This window comes from Ursus maritimus, unplaced genomic scaffold, assembly GCF_017311325.1.
Source record: "Ursus maritimus isolate PB19 unplaced genomic scaffold, ASM1731132v1 scaffold_13, whole genome shotgun sequence".
Lineage (NCBI taxonomy): Eukaryota > Metazoa > Chordata > Mammalia > Carnivora > Ursidae > Ursus > Ursus maritimus.
The window spans coordinates 65,246,116-65,263,443 of NW_024423675.1; the positions used below are offsets into that span (position 1 = coordinate 65,246,116).

The 17,328-nt window shown below is 33.6% G+C and overlaps 1 protein-coding gene across 6 annotated transcripts in view; it reads left to right on the top strand.

Annotated features, from left to right (window-relative positions):
• Nucleotides 1-17,328, top strand: part of QKI (QKI, KH domain containing RNA binding) — a 155,855-nt gene that overhangs the window by 1,048 nt on the left and 137,479 nt on the right. The gene's annotated exons all lie outside the window — the stretch shown is intronic.

Here is a 17,328-nt window from a genome sequence, read left to right on the forward strand (position 1 = left end):
CCGCTGCCTTACTTTGTAGGACAGGAAATCAAGACGTTAGAAAGGGCGAAAATAAAAACGAGTAAAAGTTTGCAAAAAAGCTTTGTTGGTGGAGAGCTGAGGGTTGCGAAGAATGACAAGAAGATTAATTTTGGCCAACTCTGGAATTTCTTTAACAAGTTCTTGTAGCAGTGCCTTGGACTATTAAATTCTAGTAGCTGTATTTCTGTGAACGCTTAGAGAGGAAAAAAATGACCAACAAAAGTATTTTGAAAATCGAGTAGCCAGGAGTTCTTTTTCTCTTAGAAGCAATACCGGAGGACTGTTAAAAGGAAGCCGAAAACTGTGTCTTACGAAATTGAACAATGGATTTTAGATTTTTCATAGGAATTTCGAGATCTTTACTATAGAACTAAGGAAAAGGAATCTGAAGCTTAGAGAGTTGGAATGTCACTAAAGAACAAAAGACCGGAAATGTCTCCGTGATTAAAGATGGTTAAAGAAGAATTCCACGAGCTTTTGTTGTCAAGAAAGTCATAGAAACAACTTTAAAAGTACGAAAACTGTTAGTTATTACTGCGTCCTCGCTTTTGCTTACATGTGTTAAACGTAACAGCAGTAACCCTTACTGGAATGGGCTTTTTCCACTGTTGAAACAGCAAATCTGTTAATTTTATATTGCTCCAGAAAAAAATTGAGCTGTCCCTTTAAAGGGTTTTGCTTTTTCTATTTGTGTTGGCATTTGAAAGATTGTGGAGGCAGAAAACTTTCTGGAATGTCAAAAAAAAAAAAAAAATGCTGGAACTCTTAAATTGAGTATTTCCAAATGTGAGCGCTAAGGGGCGCCAGTTATTTTTTTTTAAACATGAGCAATGTTCGGAGTAAAATGTGTAACATACTCAATAATCTGATCTATATTAAATTTGGTTGAAATTTAACGGTAAATCATTTTATGTGTCATTTCGTGGCCTAATTGTATTTATAGTACATAATACATTTACAAACACTGAGAACACATTCTTTAAAATTATGAGAACAATTTTATTACATTTCAAAAATAATATGCTTTCTCTGCCTTGGTATATTTTGGTAAAATGAAAAGTTTTAGTAGTATTTGTAAAAATTTCTTTTAAGATTATTTTTCTTAAGAACAGTTGTTTAGAAGGAATCCTTAATAGACATTAAAATGAAAATGTGTTCTCACAATATTTAGGGTTAAAGTTCCATTCTTTGAATTAAAATGTTGAGTTTAATTAAATGACATAGGAGGTTATAAAAAATTGGAAGTATTTTCACCTTGTGTGGATCCTATTTAAAAACATACATAATTTTAGTTTCCCTGATGAGTTCTGAAAGGCTTCTCACTTTTGCCTTTATGTTGATCTAAAATCTCTAAATGATAATTCATAGTTCTCTGTTAAAAAGTTTCTAATGTTGGCTTCAACAGTTTGTAATCTTCCAAATCTAGAGTTCCACTAATGTCAGCTCTAACAAAGGTTTTTTGTTCATTTCTCTGTGGTTGGAAATCATAATCATTTGCATTTTAAAACTTGGGAGACCACTAGCTGAGGATGATATATTCTAAATAATTTTTTTTTCTTTTAATGTGGTTTACGCCATCTCTTATCTTGGTCAATCTTGAGTTTAAGCCTTTTCAACTCCCCAGCCTAAGTAAAGATTGCTTCTGTGTGGTAGCTGGGATGTTTAAAATGGACAGCATATAATGCCTAGGAAGTTTGATTGTTTTTTTGTATCAGACCAGTGCAAACACGAAGGAAAAGGGGCTATTCCTTAGTGTGGAATAAGCTGCTTCCTCTAATTGTTAGCCTTATTATAAACCTAATTTGACTTCAAAAAGTATGGTTTTTGAAATGCATCACGTTTTTTTGCGCCAAATGATTTAATTCTGAAAATTTGGCAACTTGCTTTACCCCTTTGTGGCCTGTCATTGTCCAAAACAAATTAATCATGACTTCTGTTTGTGGTTAGGAATTACATTTTCCTTTTCCAAATGATGGGCGGAAAGTTTTTTCAATTTAGATAAAGCTGTAAGTTTTGTGTTGATGATTAATCAAGTTAAGTTATTGGATTTACGGTAGATGTATTTTCTGATAATTAGAAATTTTGAATGATTATTTAGGAATTCTACTTAAAATTTTTAAAGTAAGTTTTAAAAAATTTGTCAGTCTCAGAACTTATTTGGCTAGTTACAAATTTGGGATTTATGTGTGCTAGATTTTCTTAGTTGATTAAAACTTAAATGCTTTAGATTGAACATTTTAATTCCTTGCCAAGTTAATCTTTAGCCTATATTAATCTTTTTGGTTTTGGATTTATTTTTTTGTTGTGGGGGGAAGGGATGGAGGTAGGAATTGTCAGACTTTCCTATTAAGTATTTTCACAGTTCTTTTAAGTTGTGCTTTCTAGGTTGGACCACTTGAATAAAGGACGTAATTTCAGTTTCCAATACTTAAGAATCTTTTGTTGAAAATAGAGATGAATGCACATAAAACTGAGGTCTTAAGTCTTAAACTGCTCTCTGGAGAGAAGTTTCCAAACTGAATCCTGGGGCCATCCATGGGAAAGAGTAGTTACTACAAGTTTTTTATTAAAAAAAAACTTTCTTTGTTATGAAAATGAAACTCATGCAACAACAGTACTTGAATGCAAATTATGTTTTTGTAAAGTATTGCAATTAGAATTGAGAAGGCCACAAATCAGTTAGATTTAAAAATTCCAGATGGGGGAAAGGGAAGAACTAGGGATTTTAAAATAAGATTTTGAGTTTTCATTTTTTAGGCAGAAGGAGGTTAAAGCTGCTGATGGGAAAATTAAAAATGCATGGTATAGTTTATAAGTAAAGCTAGCCTAAATCTTTTGTGAATATTTGAAAAATTAGCGTGTGGCTCAGAAAAAGTGAGCAAACATGTTAGATTACATTCTGCATTTCTGATTTGAAAAATGCATTTTAATTTTCTCATGGTCTTTTGGGGAGGTAATAAATTTTCTTTCTGAACTCAATTTTCTCTCCCTCTCCCTTAAAAGTGTGGGCAAAAAAATATTTTAAATGAAAACCTGCTTCACTACTTAGCATTTTTCCATGTTAACATTTATTTCCATTTATAATGCATTCAATATTGAAAATATCTTTTAACTTCAGTTTTCTTACACTTCAGAATTTTTTTGCAGGGGACAAATCTTGTCTACAGAAGCTTTGTTTCAAAAATGATATGGCTATTTATTGGTATTGAGAGAACTTGCTATGTAAGTTTATTTCAATTTTAGGGTTTTTTTTCCTGGAGCATTGCTGACAGTAATCAAGCTCTGTAACAAACAGTTTTATTTACTTAAGTTGAAGTAATTAATCTGTTCTTTAGGAAGAAAGACTTTGCAGTTAACACTAGCCCTTTGAATTAATAGTGATGAGAGGAGGACATGATATTTATAATCAGTTGTCCTTCCATTATTTTTCTCCTCACCCAAGAGGTGTCACCAGCTCTGTAAGGTAATAATGGAAATAACTTGTATCCTAGGTCATTTATTCAACATTCATTCTGTACTTTTGAAGCTTAACTCCCCCTTAGGCAGAATATATATTCAAAATTCAGGTACATTCAATGAGGCAGAAGGTGATTCCTTTTTCTTAACTTTATCCAATTCATATGTTTTGTAGTAAAATCTCTATTCTCAAGGATGTAATGTAATTGAATTAATAAAAATAGGTTTCTGCTAATCGCATTTGCTAGTCTGGTATGAGCAGCTTTTCTTAAATGGCTTTGAGACTATAAAGTAAAAACAAGTTAATTCAGTTTTTTAATATTTTGTACACATTTTATTTCTGTTATTATCTCTCACTTCTCACTGTCCTAAAGCTGATTGCAGAGTACATCAGTTTTTCATAGGAAGAAATGGCATTTTGTTTACTTTTTAAAGGGAAATAGATTCCTGTGACAAAAGACAAGTGTGCTCCCTCGCCCCAGCGTGTGCGCGCACACACACACACACACACACACACACACACACAGCCTTTATTGGACAATATATTTAGATATGTAAGTTTTTTGTTTTTTGACATTTTTTGGCCCCTAAGAGAATTACACCAGTATGATCACAGGGACAGCTTTTTATAATCCGACGGGAACATCTTTTAATTTACTTGAGAAATTCATTATAGTTAATACAATTTGGTTTATGATGGTGCAATTCTTTGTTGGACATGGAAAATGCTGTGCCCTTATTTGAGTTTTGTTTGTTTGATAACTTAAGTGACAGAGTCCACTGAGCAACTTTCTGCCGTTGGTATGTCAACTATTACGAAGATATCCAAGGATCTGTTTTAGGGCCAAGGGATCAGGATCGTGAAAGAACCTATGCCAAGAAGTCAGAATTATATTATGTGCCAACTTTTCATTTTTGTGATTGACAGGACTTCATTGTTTTTTCTGATTCCTCTCTTTTTGACATCAAGATAATGTATTTTTCCCTTCATGGGAACTTTTGGGAAATGCTTATACCCCTTTTAAAAATTGGCATTTCAGTTTTGGGGCCCAAAATAGCTAGGCTGTTTGATGTCCAAGTAAGATATTTACAGTTTTTTTTTCATGTAATAGAAAGCAAACATGGCATTAAACTTTTCATAGTGAATGCATTTTGTTTTGTTAGTGTGACTGTGTTATGAAAATTGACTAAATATAACCCAGTATGTATTAGGTACTATTGTCTATGTAGTTATCATCATACTTCATATTGTAATAATATCTCTTTTTTGTGTCTTCCTGTCCTTATTAGAATTAGTTCCTTGAAGGTGCCAACCTCATAGTCTGGCACATGTACATTATCAGATGTTTGTAGAATTAACAAATAGGTTGACATTGATATCCTCTTGATTTCTATTTTCTCTAAAGTATGAGATTAAGCCAATGATATAATAATTGGTGATAGTTTTGTGCAATTAGAAAAAAAGGTACATGTATTTTTTTAATGATTTTTTTTAGAAATCTTACAATATTATTTGCAATGCCTGTTCTCAAGAAGCTTTTATCTTCATTTTACTTTAATACTATTGGTGTGAATGAGAATTATAGAAAGACAAAATTGCTTTACTTGGACAGTAGTTTTCAGCCAGTCCTTATACAAAGTGTATCAATCCATAAGCAGAGAGAAGCTGTCAGTGCTCATCTCAGCTCTTAAAAGTTTTGGCATTTATGGAATTATATAGGTAAACCTTTTCCCCAGTCAATTACCTATAAAAGTCAACATTCAGCTGATATGTAGGTCTTGTACTCTGTAAAACACAGTATATGGGATGTGTTCAGGATAAATAAGGACTATTTGAATGGTTTTAGTTTAGAAGAAAGCTGAGTATAAACATGTGTGGCAGTTACAGTAATTTAACACAAATAGCAATTTTTTTAAACACAGGTGTATCTTTAAGCTAATTTGAAAGTGCCATTACCTAGAAGACTGATAAGAGAAATTTTCAGCTAACTTAACCCTCTTAAAAGCAGTCTACTTTTCTGCTTTAGCCCTAACAATGTTTTAAAGTAAATCTGTCATGAATTTTTAACAAATATATAGCTTGTAGAAGATAAGTGATTTATCTAGAATTCTTGTAATTAACAAGCAAATGATTGTACTCAGTGGTTTCATCATTTCTTCGGTTTCCTGAAGCAGCAACTCTAGTTTGAAATTCCAGCAATCCTATCAAGTCTAGCAAAATAAACAAAATTTTACGTTCATAATGTTGCCTTATATATTGATTCTAACCTACATGTTTTATTTATACAAAACTAAATTTTGTGACTTGTGAAATGAATCAATTTATTGTAACATTTCTGTCACATTATTTATGATAAAGCATAATTTGTCAGTTTGGATAATTTTCAAGGGTACTGAAGTGTCAGAAGAAAACATCAAAATGAGGTTAAATCCATAAAGTGGTCTCATGTTATATGGCAATGGTAATAAGGAAAGGACTTGTGTGTGTACACACATGTAGGCACACATGTATATAAAGGGATACATGCAGTGAATGTGCGCTGGCTTCGAATCCTTGGGAGCGGGTGCTGGGGCTGGTCAAGTTCTAGAATAAGGACGGTTTTCGAAGTAATGAAATATCTGCTTAGCCCCAGGATTGAAATGATTATTAATAGTGGAAAAGAGTCTTATTAGCAGGTCCTAACCTTGCTTTTGGCTTTCATGCAGGACAAGTTGTTGTAAAGATTGGGCATGATCACCTGGTCAGTTAGATTATTGGGGAACTTTTGGCTTTTAAGCTAACTTAAGAGTTTAAAATCTATAGAAAAATTTAATAAAAACATATATATATATTCTTATTACATTTAAGAGTACTAAGAAAGTTCTGGCAAAAAGCAACGTTTTATGAAATTTTTATTTGGAACCTTTCTTCATTAATTCTTAGGGTCATAATATCTTATGGGGACTCAGAATGGGTTTACAAAGAGTATTTGAGGAGATGTATATATGAAAAAAATAGAAAAAATGGAAAACATTTTTTGGATGCAGTTTAGTGTAGGGAAAACTAAAATAATATCAAAAGATCATGGAATTTCAGAGCTGCAGGGGAGCTGGGAATCAAGGGAAATATTCATATTATAGGTACAAAAACTAAAGTCTATAGAGGTTGTGACTTGTCCACATCACAAGGCAAGGTAGTATCAGAGTTGGAGCTAGACCCTCAGTTCTGCCTTTTGATCTTTTTGGTAAATGTGTCACTCCATAAGTGGAACTGGAGAAGAAAAACCCAGAATAGTTCCACGTGCTAGAAAGTTTCTGTGTTGCCTTAGGTTGTGGACATGAAGAAGAAAAAGTAAATGGGAGTAGTGTTAATTTTGTGATATGTTGGACTTGGGCAAATACTAGTCAAATTCTTGGAGCTAGAATTTTTTTTTAGAGGTAAATTTTTGTGATAGTTAGGCTGAAAGTGAGAAAGTAAAGGTGTTAGAGGATTTCAGCTCATTTACTTAAGCTTTTTTTTAAATTTTTAAAAAGATTTTATTTATTTATTTGAGAGAGGGAGAGTGAGAGGGAGAAACAGACTCCCTGCTGAGCAGAGAGCCTGATGTGGGGTTCGATCCCAGGCCCCTGAGATAATGAACTGAGCTGAAGGCAGATGCTTAACTGACTGAGCCACCTTAGTACCCTTAAACTTCTTAATAACCATAAGATAGAGCCTTAACTCTTTAATAGGTACAAATCTAGTGTATATTTAGTATTATTGCTGGTATTACTGTGGTTACTATTTTTAGTAACTGCTCAAGAGGAAACCTAACATTTCTGACTGGAAGATTTAATATAAAGGTTTACTCTTGCTAGGTGATTCAAGTCAGGAGTGTACACTTGGTTCACTTTTACATTAGCATAAGGTGGTTAGTAGCATAGGTACCAACTCTGAAGAGTGACTGTCAGGAGGGGGGTGATGATGAATTGAATGGAAATGGGAGCTGCACTAGGTAGCCACTGCATCCCATTCCTGAGACCCTTATCTGGAGCATCAACTGATTCAAGTATATTTGGAAAGAATTAAGTATAAGCCGCAGTCCCTTGCTTGCTGCGTTACAGTAATTGTATCACTCTGAGAGAATTGTTACATGGTAGGTAAATAAATTTTTTAATAAGTAAAATTTCACACCAAAGCCAAATATAAGGTATTTGGAAATTAACTGTACCTAATTCTTACTATTGTTGCAGCTACCATCATTGTTGCAGTGATGCTCCAATAGTTATGACAGCTGTTCAGGTGTCAGCTGTGTAATAAGTGTGCGTGTGTATATATGTATGAGCTGTGAGCCAGCATAAAGATAAAAATATATTTGTATTTCTGTCCATGTACTAATGAGACCATGTTGCAAGTAGTAAGAATTCTTTGACCAGTAGACCTGAGATCTAATCATGAGTTTGCATTTAGCTAGTTTGGTGATCTTGGACAAGATATCTAACCTCTCTGAACCTCGTATTCTTCATACATAAATGGAATTACTAACTGCCCTACCAACTTCAAATTAGAATTTCTGTTTGGAGGCTGGAGAGTATTATATGCAGAAGAACTTCTCAGACTGTAAGGTAGCATTATTTAATTTCTGTCGATATTTTTAGGTTGTTTTTGATAGGATGGAAAATGAGATAAGCAAGGCAGCTTGTAGAGCATGAAAGAAGAAAAGAAAAAACAAAGGTAATTTATCCACATGAGTATCTATTATTTTTTATGTTCATGAGACTCACTACTAGCATTCTGATAGTCTAGAATATACTAATATTTTTTGAACAGTAGAATCTGACTTGGTATTAATAGATGGTAGGATTTAATGAGGTGAATGGGAGGGTGGAGGATGTTCCACGAGAAGAGAAAGTGGTGTAGTGTCAAAACAGTGGTAATGGGAGATTGAAAGATTTTCAGAAAGTGTGTTTAAACTCAGTTGGAATGGCAAATGGCACACGAAGGAGAGTTGTGAGCAGAGCCAGCAGCCTAGGTTTGGACTCTACCATGGTGGGCCTTGAATGCCAGGATGAATAGCATACATTCTATTCTGAGCTTTGTAAGGAACCAGTGGAAGGGTTGTATTATTTTGGGATGTTGTAATGAACTCTTTGAGGGAAAACTAACAAGAATGTAGAATATATGGCTCTAAGGAAGTAGAAATTGGATGCATCGTGAAGGGTTAAGGTAAATGGTTAGGTTAACTATTTTAAATAGTTCTATTTTCTCAAAATAATAAAAATAAATTTTGAGCTTTATATATTTTAGGTTTAAATTCTTTGGAGTTTTTAAAAAGAATGCATTTTAACTAAAAATAAACATATACAAAAATTATTTTTTCCTTACCCATAAGTTCTTACATTAATCCTGAGGTATTGAGAACATGTGGGGTTCATTTGTATAGCTGTCAGCCAAAATTTTGGTTATTTAGAGTTAAGCTTATATGTAAATTAAAGAGAATTGAAGAAGCTCTTTGGTTTAGAGGAATCTTAGAAATTCTTGAATTGGTTTGAGTTGGAGGACATTTTGTCCAAACCTCAGTCATCTAATATTGTTGAATCTAGATGTGTTATCAAATGCAAAGATTTTTGAGAACTTCATTATTTTCGTTATCCATTTTACTTCATTTTTATTTAATTGTATTTATTTTTTATGTTGATTAGGTAAATTAGAGATATCTTGACTTTCCATCTCTATATATTTATGTGTCTCTTTAAACACTAGCATCTTCCTATATAACGGCATCACGCTGAATAAAATGGATCAGTCTTACACTTAACGTAATAACCAGTCCATATTTAGATTTTTGTTGTCATCCCCAAAATATATTTTTAACTGTATTGTCCAAACCAGAGTCTGATTCAGGACCCCACTCATTGAGTCTGGTTGTTATGATTTCACGTCCTTTTAATTTAGAACCATCTTTGTTATGGCACTGCTATAATAACTTCCTTATCATTGGAATTGTTCTTTTACGCCCTGTATATCTAGTATTTCGGAAGTTATGTTTAAAGGATTGAATAGTTTCAAGTATACGTCATAGGTGATGCTATGCACTTGATTTTGCGTCGTGCTGGGGGCCTGCATCTGGTTCCACCATCAGTAAAACTAAAAGACAGATAATATGGGTTAGCGTGGTCATAGATTGATTCTCCTGCTGTAGTTAGGTAAAACTTTCTTTTATCAGCAGGGAATATATTGCTATTCTGCAAATAGTTACTATTGGAAAAGCCAGATATATGCTTATTCTTAATTACTGGTTGGTTCTCGAAATAAAGTGTTGGTTCGCTAGTTGCCTCAAATGGTGACCGATGAAAAGGTTTTATTTCTAAGTAGTTGCAAAATCTCTACTGTAAAGTTTTTCTCCTTAAGAACTTTTAATAGTAAGGAAGCTATGTTCCAGCAGATGGAGATATTAGTATACAAAAGACAGTGTTTAGTGATTAAAATTTGTTGAGAAATAACTCTTTTACGAGAATAGGAAATTGTTTTCCTTTAAATTGTAAGAGGAGAATTGCTCAGGAATGTAAGAAATAACAATTATTAAATTTAATATTTAGACGTGTCATGTAGGTCAGTTGGGATATTACTTTAAATAACTTTTTTTTTTTTTTTAAAGAGACCATATGTTAGATGCTGACTATAAAATGTGACTGATTAGGACATTCCGTTGAGTATAGTAATATTCTGAAATACAGTTTCTGCCTTTACAGCTTAGTTGTTTGAAGGTTTTTTTGTTTGTTTTAGTGCAGGAATGAGTCAAGTCTGTTAAAAGTATTCTACTTGTATATTTTCTTTGCAATTCTAAAGTCTTTAACCAGGTAGTTGATTTGTTTACTAATGTAAATCAGGAAAAAAAAATCTGTGCCATAATTGACTATTATATGTTATATGAAGAGAAAGTGCTTTTGGGGATTATAGTTTTATTGTAGTAATAAAAAATTATCAGCAGTAGAAAGGTAATCTTATCTCACTTTATTATTGTAGTTTATAGCATTCCTTGCAGTTTTTTTTAGTTAGGTAAATATATATTTTAAAATCCAGCTTGCAGTTGTTAAATACTGCTTATTTAAATTCCTTCTTAGATATGATTTGGAAGTATGTGTTTTTGTTAATAATGCATTTAAGTTATATTTTCCAAGTTATTTCAAGCTTTTTTTAAATTGCTGTATCAGTTATAAAATACTTTTCTTCCTCAATCAGTTGAAATTGAGCTCAGACTTGAGAGAAGTGTTGATATGTGGAAGACCAGAGAAGAGGATATCAACTGTGATATATACTTTTGTAGAACTTGCATTTTACTTCTTTCTCCCCGGTGTTCTTTTTTCTTTTTTGTTATTCATTAAATGTAGAGAATTGAAGATGCAAACATTTTTAGTTCACCTTTGGCAATAGTGTGGTTTTTGGTCTCTGAATCCTTGGAAAGGTGGTGATGAGGACAGAGAGGTGTCACAGCATATTGTTTTTGAACCTTAATACGAAGTATTATTTTTCAGGGAAAGTTTTTCCCTGTGGCCAATTTTGTGGATACATTTTATAAATTGTTTCTTATAGTTCTTTTAGAGTATATGAGAGGCATAAATTTCTTTGTTCTAGTAATCGTAAAATTTGTTATAAGGAATTAAACATTTTATTCTTATAACAAGTATTCATCTTATGGAAAAGAACTAAAGTATATCAATTAAAAAGTAAAAATTACCCATAATTCAGTGATAATCACTCTTTTTTTTTTTTTTTTAAAGATTTTATTTATTTATTTGACAGAGATAGAGACAGCCAGCGAGAGAGGGAACACAAGCAGGGGGAGCGGGAGAGGAAGAAGCAGGCTCATAGCTGAAGAGCCTGATGTGGGGCTCGATCCCATAACGCCAGGATCACGCCCTGAGCCGAAGGCAGACGCTTAACCGCTGTGCCACCCAGGCGCCCCAGTGATAATCACTCTTAACATTTTGGCAAATTCTCTTCTAGACTTTTTCCCCTTCTCAATTTATGGATAAAACACAATTGTGATCCTACTGTAGTGCTGTCTGTGTAAGTAAATTACATCAGGAGCATGTTCCCCTGCCATTTCATATTCTTTGACAATATAGTTTTATGTTAACATAGTTTATCCTATAGAGATGTATTATAATTTCCTTAACTATTCTTTTCGACCTATCACTTAGTTTTCAGTAAGCTTGTGTGATGATAATATCAAACGTTTTCAGAACTTGATTACTCACTGTTTAAAAAGCCTTAGGTTACTAAATATTGTAATGGCCGTGTGAATACCAAGCTCTTTCATTTGTGCAGTGTAGTTAATTGGAAGTCAGCATTTTATACTGCATTCCAGTAGAAAGTGATTACTATTATGTGACATTTAATTTTTGAGTAATGTCAGAGTTGCATATTTTACTTTTTAATGACTTGACATATTTATTTAGAATTTTTTATTGTATTCACAAGTAAATTTGAATGCATACTATGTGTAACATACGAGGTATGCAACAAAGCTTCAGATTCATTCCTTACGTTCAGGTTGTCTGAGTAATAAGGTAGATAGTGTGAAAAGAAAGTAATATAAGGGACTATAACCAAGAGAGGTTGAAAGACTAGTGCTAAGATTGTGTTAGGCTGGGGAGATTATGAAATGTTTCAGAAACAAGGGTAAAATTTCACCTGGCTCTTGCAGGATAGATAGGATTGAAGTAGAGAAAAGGTAAGGGAGTAGTGTTCTAGACACAGGGAACACTATCTTTGAATGTGAGGACATTCTGAGTAAGAGAAAGAAGTAAATTATTCTGTATCTCTTCTGTAGAAAGCTTTAAATTCCTGGAAAAAGATTTCATCGTGTTGATAATGGGAGACCCATTTAAGGCTTTTCTTTTTACGTCTTGGTTCCCCCCCCCCCCTTTATCTGCCTCCATGTTTCTGTTTAGTGTAGATTCATGTGATAGATTGCTCTGCTTATTGCATATTTTTAGACTTTCTGGACTTAATCCCTACCTGCCCCCACCCCAGTATTTTGCCTCTTAACTTCTATTTTATCTTTATTTTTTAAACTGTGCATGCTTTGTTTGGCTTTCTATTTTGTTTTACTAGTACATTTGGATATACTTAACCCACCCTTTTTATGATACCATTTATTTTAGTTCTTTTCTGTAGGTGTCTTTTGGTGGTTGTGTTGGGTTTAGGTGCCTGGAGGAAGGAAGTTTATCTGGAATTAGTGAGTGTGTGATTTATAGAACTGGTGAGTCTAAGCTCTAAACTATAGATGAGTTGCTAGCATATCTTGTCCTGTATGTATGGCATGGGTTTTTGCCATATGTTTGCCCGTCATCTTTCTCTCTCTTTGCTTTTGCTCTAATGGCTTGAAAGACCTAACAATCTTATATTGGATGGGAGAGATTGAAGATCTGCTAATTTAACTCTGAATTGAGAGAGGCTATAGGGAAAGAGTTTGCAAAGTGTGTTCCATGTAATACTGGCCTCCTGAGGTAATCTGAGAATAAAAGTAGTCAAAGAAGTGCTGCATATTCTTTTGTGAATTCAACATGTGGTGACATGTTAAATATCCAGGATCTGCTAAAGGAAGCTAACTTTGTTTAAGGGAGTATTTTCTGAAATTACTTGGTAAAGGAATACCTTTTTTCTTTCTTTTCTTTTTGGAACTAGTGGCCTGAGGCTACATTATGATAAATATTAGAAAGAGGATTATAAAGACTGTGGATCCCAGGGAGAAGAGGGTTTAAATAATAATTGTTTGGAAATCTTAACTAATTTTTGGATGAGAATACTCTCAAGTCAGATCAAAGTACTTTCTGAAAAAGATAGTTAAATTTCATTTAGTTTGGGATTATTTCAAATTCCATCTAAAAGGAAGCAAGAAAAAGTATCCTTTCTCAGCAAATGGTTTCAGTAGTGAATTTTGCTTAATTCAAAAATTTAGACTTGCTATTTTTAAAAAATAATTTTGTAAATGAAAGAAAATTAACAGAATTCTGACAACTTAAACATAAAACTTGAAAATACTTTAAAACAGATAACGCACAGAAAAATAATGTTGATTGTTTTAACGTATGCTTGGTTTAAGTCTAAAATTTTTAAGTTGGGAACTACTGAATTGTTAGGTGAAGAGGAATTTTGAACAGAAAAATATTTATCTTTGTTAGATTGTTTAATAAACATTGAGATGCAGTGATACAGTTGTGATATATTAGTTTTGTAAGATCTGTAAGTCAGTAATTAGTTAAGGTTTTTCTGTTAGTTTTTAATCTGTAAGATATTAGCTCTTTTTCTTTGTTGTTACAGCAGTCATAAAGTGAAGTTTTGATGACATTTATAATTAGCAGTTTTTAAAGAAGGGTAAGTGTAAGGGTGGTGGTAAAATAATAGCATTTTGTCTGGAAGGCCCAACAAATTTTCATTAAAAAATTTTTTTTCTAGTTCAAAGAAAAACCTATAATTCAGAGATTTGAAGTTGGAAATGATCTCAGTGATCACAGTTCTATCTTTTTGTTATATATGTAAGTGTAGTTCATTTATGAAGAGTATGAAGTTGTACAGATCAGAAACTGCTGACTTCAGGAATGGTAGTTGATTTGGCTCTTGTGACAGAAATATGTCTGTAAGTGGTATTATTAGTCAGTCAGAGAGTACCTTTGGGCCCAATCCCCTCTGTGGGGAATGATGTTATGACTGATAATTTGTGTACTGTGATTACCTCCTAAAGTGAGTAGTCTTAATTATTTTAAATTTTATTTCAATACTTGAAATACCTACCTAAGGAGTTTTGTGTTTTTTTTTTTTTTTTTTTTAAAGATTTTATTTATTTATTCGACAGAGATAGAGACAGCCAGCGAGAGAGGGAACACAAGCAGGGGGAGTGGGAGAGGAAGAAGCAGGCTCATAGTGGAGGAGCCTGATGCGGGGCTCGATCCCATAACGCCAGGATCCCACCCTGAGCCGAAGGCAGATGCTTAACTGCTGTGCCACCCAGGCGCCCCATGGTTTTTTGAGTTTTTTTGTTTTGTTTTTTGAGAGAGGGAGAGGAAGGAGAGAGAGCATCTTAAGCAGGCTCCATGCCCAGTGCCACAGGGTTCAGTCTCATAACCCTGAGATCATGACCTAAGCCGAAATCAAGAGTCATACGCTTAACTGACTGAGCCAGCCAGGTGCCTCTGTACCCAGGGTATTTTTAACTTTTCCTGTAAATAAGACTAAAATTAAGCATCTAATGCATACAGTGATATTGTCATTAAACTGATGTTAAAGACAAAGGCCCTCCTAGGTTCACTTTCCACCCAGCTGACTCTAGGTCTAGATGCAGTTTAGCGTACAGAGCAAAGGAACTTCCGCTGTCTATATTTTACACAGTGTTCTAAAGTCATTAGTTGGAGTAAGCTCTCCATGTCCCCCTTGTAGATCTAGGTCATTTGCCTTAGAATAATGGGGTAAAAGTCTAAGGTAAAGATAAGGGAAAATGAGAAAGCCACGTAGTGTCTTCTAAATACTCAGTTCAGATTCTCTGTCATTGCGAGACTTAGTATTTAGGCTTGTGTGTGGTGATGTCCTGTACAGGTTGTGTAATGTTTAGTGTAAGTTTATCTAAATTTTGAAGGGTGATAAATTTAGGAGCGGTATCTTTAAAAAACATTTTATGTTGTTGTTTCATGAATCCTGAATAAAAAAAAATGAAAAGGGGAAGAGAGTAGAGAATAAGTGGATCCTGTAAGAGAATGACAGTAATTAGGGAAGGTGAAAGTAAGATCTGAGTTAAAAATCCTGTTTGATTTTAGGTTATAGAAAAATGCATTCATTTTACTGGGTAGTAAGGGACATGAGAGTCTTATTTTTCACGTTTCATTTTTATTTAAGGACTAACACCTTTGATTTTCTTATTTAAATATATGAACTGAACATCATAAAATATGCCACATGGTACTGCAGATGTGTGTCAAGTTGTCCGTATTTGAATATACAAAATTTTTACTCACTTTATCTGTGGATGCTTAAAGCATTGGAGCAAGTAGTAATAATTAAGAGGAACCTCAAAGTGAAATCTTTGATTTTGTGAATCAAGAGTCTCTTTGATTTGTTAATACTATTATTTATTGAATAACAAGTACATATATCCTGGCAGTGTAAACCAGAAAAATGGTATAAATGTGAGCGAAAAAAGGTATATATCAAAGTTTTAGAATGCTACTTAAAAAGAGAAATATTTTGTTATGTGCATACATATTTATATAACCAAACAGCTGAAATGAAAGCTTCATTAAATAATATTTGTGTTCCTTACCTATGGTGTAATCTACTTTTTTCCCATTCTACATCATTTCTTTATTTTAAAGATTTATTTTAGAGAGACAAAGTGTGTGCACACGTGTGCATGAGTGGCGGGGCAGAGGGTGAGGGAAACAGAGAGAATCTCAAGCAGACTCTTAACTGAGTGGGGAGCCAGACACAGGGCTAGATCTCACAACCCTCAAATCATGACCTGAGCCAAAATCAAGAGTTGGACCCCTAACCAACTGAGCCACCCAGGGAGTCCCCATTCTATGTCATTTAAAAAGTGTTGGTTGTGACTAATACTATAGAATTAGTGGGTTATGACTTGTGTAGTTTTAGCAAAACTGATGTTGACTCCTGCTGTGACTTAGTTTTCAACGAACTTTTTTTTTTTTTTTTTAATCTAGCACTTTCCTGGGTGCTGTGAATACAAAAATGAATTAAGGCATAGTTTAGTACTTAAGGAGCCATGTATGGAGAGAGAAATGAAATAAGAAACTGCAGTATAGTGCTTTAAGTGCTGTGTCAGAGGCGTACACAGGTTAAGATGGAAGGGATCACATCATTTTCTAGCAGGTAGATGAAAATTTCTTGGAGGTTCACATATTAAATAACCTGATAATTCCTCTGATTATAGGGTTCATTTAACGTGAAATTTAGTTCTCTTTCTTCTCTAAATTCTAAAATGGATAATTTCAAGTTTACTGGACTAAGAAATTTCTGAGTTTTTGGCATAAAAGTCAAGTTTGTAAAAGTAAATGTTAATTTTATAGATAATCTTAAAAAAATCTAAATCTTATAAATGAGTAATATTGTATTCTCAAATATGTCATGATGACTAGCTTTAATGACTTTATTTGGGAGATACTATTCTTTTCTGACTTTCTTTTACCTCCAAACCTTATATTTGTGACTTATTAAGGAGGTAAAGTTAGGTAGAAGGGTTATATTAAGTATAAACATTATCTATATATCTTTTATTTTTAAAAGATTTTCTTTATTTATTTGACAGAAAGACAGCCAGTGAGAGAGGGAACACAAGCAGGGGGAGTGGGAGAGGAAGAAGCAGGCTCCCAGCAGAGCAGGGAGCCCCACGTGGGGCTTGATCCGAGGACCTTGGGATCACACCCTGAGCCGAAGGCGGACGTTTAACGACTGAGCCACCCAGGCGCCCCTATCTATCTGTGTATCTTATAATTTGACCATTGGCTGTTTGCCCGGATAGTGAAAGTTAAGCTACAAAGCAAATCATGAACTTTTAAAAAAGATGAATACTTAATTATCTAACACTTAAAAATTATTTTGTCATTTTATTGAAATATGGAAATATTCCCTATGTTGACTTCTGGTTAATTCATTCACAATGGCACTGAATATAAAAATTACAAGATTGGTTGCATTTTATCCAAAAAAATTTAGAGCATGGCCTTTCTATAGAGTTTAGGTTCTGTGAGTTACAAAATTGTTAGTTTCTCCTGTGAGTGATGTAGGCTACTACATCAGGTTGAGGAAGCTAATGTCTGAGTGGATGTGGTGGTTGCCTTAGAATGATTTTGCCATTAGCAGTGAAAAATGTTTTTCGT